The following is a 7779-nucleotide window of genomic DNA, read 5'->3' as shown; positions in this document are numbered from 1 at the left end:
GGGCTCAGAACTTCACTCTGATCCTGTTATACCTCGGTTCTCTGCCTGCCAAAGGGGCATGATGATGGCTTTGAGGATAGAACGAGACAAGCATGTAGCTGCTTATTTATCAGAGTTCTCCACAAATGTTAGATGCTAGTGGTCATCCAAGCAGAGCGCATGGGTGTGATTTTGGGCAGCAATACAAAGCGTGAGCCATTGAGAAGGCCACCCTGCTTTCTCCAACCCAGACCCACCTTGCCTGAAATGGCAATTAACCTGGGGGTGCATTTGACAGCTTTGGGGGCCCTCCTGCTAAAGACATGGGTTTCATCCACCTGGCGATCAGCCTTCCCCAACTCTCCCACATGGCATACGACTGGGGGCTCCCTGCCCCGGCCCCAGTGTGTGTCGCTGAAGCCTCCAACTTCCCTGCACGCAGAGCGGCATCGCTACCCTGTAATAATATTCTGGAAAGCATCTTCGCCCACCACCTCTCTTTGGTTAGTGCAAGGTGGCAGCAGTTTGCGGGTGTGGGGGAAAGTTGTCTGCTTTTGGAGGTAGTGGGGCGGGGAGAAGAAGCACCAGGCTTTTAGAAACTGCATGCAGGTCTCCTTGCAAATACTGTCCTAAGGAATCCTGTTACGTGCTAAGGCTATAGGGACAACTCAGGGGGCTTGCCATATAAGAACACTCCAGAACATAATTGTTTGAAGTGATAAAAGCTTTTTATCCTTTTGGGGAGGTAAAATTGTATGTAGTTTCAGCAGGACCTCTTATGCCAAACTTCGCAACAAAAATTCACTCTCCGTTACCCGCCTTAGAGGAAAATATTCACATCTATTATATTGACCAATTTTCTCCTTCTTCTTGTGTGTGTGTGTGTGCATGCGCATCTGAACATTTTGGAGAGTGTCTTCAAGTAGTATGTTTATGCGTTGGCCAGTGAGGCATATCCAGTGTCTTTCTTGAGCTATAATTCACATGAATTGTAATTCATCTATTTAAAATGTACAGTGTTGGGGCACCTGGGGGGCTCAGTTGGTTAAGCATCTGCCTTCAGCTCAGGTCATGATCCCAGGGTCCTGGGATCGAGCCCCGCATCAGACTCCCTGCTCCACGGGAAGCCTGCTTCTCCCTCTCCCTCTGCCGCTCCCCCCTCTCTGTCTCTCTGTCAAATAAATAAATAATCTTAAAAAAATAAAATAAAATGTACAGTGTTCAGTTTACAGAGTTGTGCAATCACCACCACTATCAATTTTAGAACATTTTCATCGCTCCAAAAAGGAACCCTGACCCCTTTAGCAGGCACTCTGTATTTCTTCCCAGTTGGAACAACCCGAGGAAACCAGTTTCTGTTTTTATCGATTTGCCTATTCTGAATATTTCACATGAACGGGATCATACAGTAGGTAATCTTTTATCACTTAGCACATTTTCAAGGTTCATCCACACCACGGCCCATATCAATACTTCCATCCTTTTCATGGCTAAATAGCATTCCATTGTATGGATAGACCCCATGTTGTATATCCACTCATCGGGTGATGGACATTTGGGTTGTTTCCACTTTTTGCCTGTTATGAATAATGTTGCTTTTGAAGATTCATGTACGAGCTGTTCTGTGATGTGAGCTTTTCTCTGTCTTGAGTATATATCTAGGAATGCAATTCTGGGTCATATAAAAATGATGTTTAACCTTTTGAATAACTCAGTCTGTTTTTCAAAGGGGTTGCACCATTCCCACCAACAGCGTATGAAGGTTACAGTTTCTCCACATCCTGTTACCCCAACACTTGTTATTCTTCGACTCTTTGATGACGGTTGTCCTCACGGATGTGAAGAGGAATCTCATCATGGATTTGATTTGCAACTCTCTGGTGACCAATCATGTTGAGCGTCTTTTCACGTGTTTACCGGCCATTTGTATATCATCTTTGGAGAAATGTCTATTCAGATCCTTTGCCCATTTTTAAATTGGGTTATTTTTCTTTCATTATTGAGTTATAATAGTTTTTAAAAAATATATTCTGGATACAATTCCCTTATCAGATATGTAATTTGCAAATATTACCCCCTCCATTCTATGGGTTCTCTATCTACTTTGTTGATGGTGTCCTTATAGTCGAACAGACTTACCTTTTGATGGAGTCAAATTTTTAAATTTTTTTCTTCTGTTACTTGTGTTTTTGGAGTTATATCTAAGAAGGCTTCACCATACCCCAAGTCATGAAGATTTATGTTTATATTATCTTCTAAGAATTGTATAGTTTTAGCTCTATAATTAAGTCTCTGGTACGTTTTGAGTTAATTTTTGTGTATGGAATAAGAAAGGGATCCAACTTTATTCTTCTGTAGGTCAAAAGCCAGTTGTTTCTGTTTTGAAAATAGAGAAATTGTTCCATGGAGTTTGGTAAGGAGTGCTGCCCTGACATCCCCAAGTGTCCCCTCTTTCGCTCTGGCTCTTCCCGGGGACCTCCCAGACATTCCCATGACTCACAAACTGACCTGTCCATGCCTGGCACAGAGTAGGAGGCTTCAGGACCCTCCGAGCTCTGATGCCAGGGACGTCCCAGCTGTTAAATATTTCGAATGTCACACCTACGTGCTGATGTGTGTTAGGACACGTTCTCGGGGTTGGAGATACTCGTATCAGTTCAGAGAGGTCCTATAACCTGCCCTTAATACTCCTGTATTGTACCTCAAGGGGGTGTTGCTGGAGCAAAGAGAAATACCAGTGTTCTGTACCTGTCACGCCAGTGAGGACCAGAATGAGAGTGGACCCTGACTCAGAATATTCTCAGCAGCTGCTTGAAAGTCTATGAGTCAAAGATCTTAGAGGCAGCAAGATGAGCCGATTCCACTGTGGTTTCTCCACAGGCAACCTGGTAGCCCATCTTGGGCTCCCATCACCAGGTCCCATCTGAGGTCCTCCCATCTGGGAGGGACTGCCTGATTCTCCCTTTGCAGAATGAGCTGGACCATCCACGATTTTGTAGGATGGAAGGGGCTTCTTTCTTGGAAGGGTTGAAGAGCCGAGACAGCTTCCTTAGAAGCCTCTAGTTGACAGATGAGTCTACCCTAGCAGCAGGTGTCTCCTACTCCCCGGTCACAGCTCGCTGCTGATGGAGAGGGACACTGCCCACCCATCGGATCGACTCTGCCTCTGCTCTCCCTCCTGTCCCATTCTTCTACTGCCCTTCTGCTCAGCCCCTCTCTCCTGCAGTGTCTTTGTCCCACATTTCTGGATAATTATATTTTTTGGCAGTGGCCCTTCCCTTCTGCATGCTGTGGAGCAAGCGGTCGAGCCTATGGCCTTTTCCCAAGTACTATTTCCAGCCAGGCCATGCCATCCTGTTCTTCTGCTGTATTCCAGGACACAAAAGGTCAGGAGCCTTGCCAGGAGGACAGACCCTGGTGTGGAGACCTTGTGGACAATAAAGGAGCATCTTAGGAAAATCAGTGAGAGCATGTGACAGGGACACCCCAGTCCCACCTTACTGACTGATCTCAAAAAGAGTCCCGACATCACCTTAATATTTGGGTGCTCGGGAGGGCCTGGCATCTATTTGGGGGTGCTCAGGTATGGCAGAGAGAGGACACAGGACAACTAAAAATGGAAATGACTGTTGCCTTCAAACCATATTCTCTGGCTGACTTTGCATAGAAAAGCATGACGACAAGTTCCTGTCACGGGGCAAAGCTGAACAAAGGTAATTCTAGTGCCCCAGTAACTCTTTTAGAATGATGACACTTTAGTGCTCGCTTCGGCAGTACATATACTCCCATATAATGATTACACTTTATAATTGTATTTAAACTTATATCTGATAATTATTAAAATATTTTTATAAAATGATATTTATAATTGGGTATTTAATCATTCTTATTTTATAAAATACTTGCAAATTTTATACTTGCCTAATGATCTGAAAGGAAACTGGGATAAGCCTAATTTTATCACCGAATTCCAAAGCAGCCAGGCACTCAGTGACTATTTACCGAGTGCTCAGTAATAGAAGGCCCTGGGATGCACGCAGCACCAAGAGAATCCCCGGGCCAAAGATGCATCCTTCAGCTCAGGTTCAAGTGTAAGAGGGGAAGAGAGGTAGAGGGACGATGAAGAGAAGGGCAGGGGGTGCCAAGTTTTAAAGTTCTACTGACTTCTTTAAGCAAAACACCGGTCCCTAGGAGCTCCCCCAGTCCAACCCCCCATTCTTTTGTCCTTTGCCACCCACCCAAGACATTGGGATGCAGCTCTTGTCAATCCCATGTCCCCAAGTTTCGTGGGTCACATCCGCAGACCTCCACGGTACACAGAAGTATCCCAGGAGGTATCAAGGCCATAGGACCCACGGGGGTCTTTTGAAGAAAAACTACTTTTATAATAAGCCAAACAGGGGAATATCATGGGGTAAGATACAAGCTCCTAAATAAGATAAAAAATGAGCCGTAAGAGAAGGCACACTCTGGAGCTCCACTTTGGGTCTGACCTCAGATTCCCCAGGTGTACTCTCACTCAGCTCTTTTCCTAGGGATGATACTCAGGTGGGGAAGCTCCAGGACTGGTCAGATGGACTCTGCTGGGCCAGGAAGGGCTGAGGTGGTCTGCCTTTGATTTTGGCCTTTGGGCAGTGGCCAACCTGCAAGCCTGGCCTTTAGCGAACTGACTGACTGCTCTCCCTTCTCACGTGCATCCCAAACCTCTTCGCAGATCTTCCCTCTCCCCTCGGGCAGCCTTCCCATCTGCCCTTTCTATGATGGTAGCACCCTGACTTTCTTCAAGGAACTTCGTCTTCCTGCCACACCCCTGGCCGCTGTGATTGGCCTAGCAATGAACACATGGCCGAGTTGAACCAATCAGAGTTCTTCCTTGAGATTTTACAACTGAAACTAACCAGCAGAAACCATTTCTTTCCCTTTGGATCACCAGCATTAAGGCCATGGGCACAGAGTTAATGGTCACTGTGTACCTGCCACCTGGGGAAGTCTGCGAAAAAGGTCAACACAGAAGCAGACACCGAAATAAAGAAAAAAAAAAAGAAGAAAGAAAGTACTGATGCTTTCAAGTCATTGGTCTTTGTGAAGATTAGATGACTTAATCCAGGTGCTTAGCTCATAGTATCTGATCAATAAATACTAGCTATTATTATTATTTCTTCCGCTCTTGGCTTCCCCAGTTACGTGAACCAATAAAAGTGTTTTTAGAAAAGACTGTTGAGCTGGGTTTCTGTCTCTGGCACCCAGGCACTCAGATGCTCAGGATATCAGGAACGTCTTTTCTTAGAAAGAAAAAAAGGCGCCAAATGAGATCACAGAGATGTGTCAGTGACCGTAGTAACCAGGCTCCAAGATGGCCCCAGTGATCTCTGCATCTTGGTATTCATGCCTTATAGTAGCTCCCTCCCATACTGAAGAGGGCTGGCTAGTGTAACTTCAGTAGGATATTGCAGAAATGATACAGTGTGACTTCTGAAGCTGGGTCAAAAAGGACTGTGCCTTCTATCTCGCTCCCTCTGGGGTCATTTTCTCTGGGGGCAGACGGCTGCCATATTGTGGACACTCAAGCAGCTCTGTGGACAGATTCACATGGCAAGGACCTGAGCACTGCTGCCTACAGCTGTGTGAGTAAACCATCTTGGAATTGGATGCTCAGACCCAGCCAAGCTTCCAGACAACTCCAGCCAGCCCTGACATCTTGACTGTAACCCCACGAGAAACCTCAAGCCAGAACTAGCCAGCTAAGCTGCTCTTGAAATCCTGAAGCACAGGACGTGTAAGAGAATGACTGCTTGTTGTCTCATACCACTCTCTTTTAGGAGGATTTGTTATATAGCCGTAGACAGTGAATACAGAGCCATCATGTTGACTCGCCCCTCTGTCCATGAGATGCACCCAAGTTTAGTGGGGATCAGCTATGAGACATGCTGTTAGAAATCAGCTACTTAATGTAGTCCCACATTTCCAGTTACATATATCCCCCATTCCACGAAATATCTGGAAGGGCTTGTGGGCAGAGGCTGTGGCCATGAGGAGCCCAAAGGGATAGCCAACCTCGAACATGTTTAAAGGTGGAGGAAGGAGCACAATATGTCTTCAGTCCTGGTAAATTCATCCTCATGTAGATACCTGGCACCTTCTCCCTTGACCTCTCTCATTCCCTCCTTTCCTCCTCTTTGCTACACCCTCCCTCCCTCCTCCTCCATCCTGCTTATCCCATGGAGGTCCAAGTCTCAGAGACTGTTTGTGTCTCCATTCTGGAAGGGCCACAGGTCTTCCTGGAGAGCATATGGACCAGTGCTTCTCACACTTGAATATGCACACACATCTCCTGGAGAATCCTAGGAAGATGCAGATTCCAATTCAGTGGAGCTGGGTGGGGCCTGAGCATCTGCATTTCTAACAAGCTCCCAGTTTGCTGCTGCTGCAGGGTGCACATGCTGAGTAGCAAGATCTGGAAGGAGGACTAGCCTTTCTTTCACTAATACGGATGGTCAGATGGTCGCTTACAGCAAGGCACCAGTGTGTAACTGTACCGAGAGCCCCTTTCCACCAGGACCGAAGGTGAGAAGGAATTGAACGAGTGGACAGAGATCCTCATCCTGTCCTGTACTTACTTTAAAAATTTAATTTAAAGGCATCAGATCGAGGTGGTGCCTGTGACACAGCCACTTACATGCCCTTGAGCTTCGTTGACATCGTGGTGGAAATGGCAAGTTGCAGTGGGAGGTGGTACGCTGGGGTTGCATAGGATCTTGGTCCCTCCAAGACAGGGTCAGGCCCGAGTGGATCAGGTAAGCAGGTGGGGCAGGAGCAAAGTGGTGTCACAGCCGATGAGCACTCCACCCCAAATCCCATTGCATGAGCAAGTGGTAGATGGGGTCAGAATGCTGGCTCTACGCCTATTGGCCTCATTGAGCCAGTGGCTGAGTTTGGGTTTACCTACCTATAAAATGGGGGCAATCATGCCCATCGCCTAGGGTTGTGGTTGTCATCATTAATACAAAAAATATTTGTAATTTATCAGGTACTATTACGCACGAGGCAAATCCTCATGCATGGCACACTGTTCTAAGTGCAAAGGAACTCATTTTATCCTCTCAACGGTCTATGAGGGAGGGAAAAAGATAATGATTCTTTCTGTTTTATGAGGGAACAAAGCTCAGAGAGGTGCAGTCAGTAGCTCAAGGTCACACAGTTGGGGAGCACTGGAGCTGGGATTTGAACCAAGGCAATTGGATTGCAGGGCCCACCCTCTGGACCACCACACTCGAGATGCACGGCCCCGCCCATACAGGTACTGGGGATATCTGCAGGTGTCAGTGAATGAATGAATGAACGTTGTAAGATCCAGAGAAGTTGCTTTCTGTCTGTCCATCTGTCTGTCCTCTCTCTCTCTCTCTCATGCATTTTAGTTATTTACAAACAAAACAGCTTTCTGAAGAGCTAACACATTCCAGGGTTCAAAAGGAGCAAATGGATAGAGACTGAAAAATATCCTTCCTGTCCTTGACCCCCAGCTGCCTGGGTCCTTTCCCTGAGGCAACTACACCAGCTCCTTGTACAAACCAATGTATATTACCCTTTTAATCCAGACAGCAGTATAGCGTATGGAATGTTCTGCCTGGTACCAGAAGAGTCTCTTTAGCTGACCTTCTCTTTAAGCCTTAATTTCTTCATCAGTTTCCCCTCCCCCCCGCCCCGAGATGGGGGTTGTGAGCATGAACTGAAATTCATGGAAAGTGGTTAGCATGGTTAATGGTTAGGCCTATCAAATAGTAAGCACTCAACTCCATTTTA

Source organism: Halichoerus grypus, chromosome 15 (genome assembly GCF_964656455.1).
Source record: "Halichoerus grypus chromosome 15, mHalGry1.hap1.1, whole genome shotgun sequence".
Taxonomy (NCBI): Eukaryota; Metazoa; Chordata; class Mammalia; order Carnivora; family Phocidae; genus Halichoerus; species Halichoerus grypus.
Note: the sequence above shows the minus strand (reverse complement) of the source record.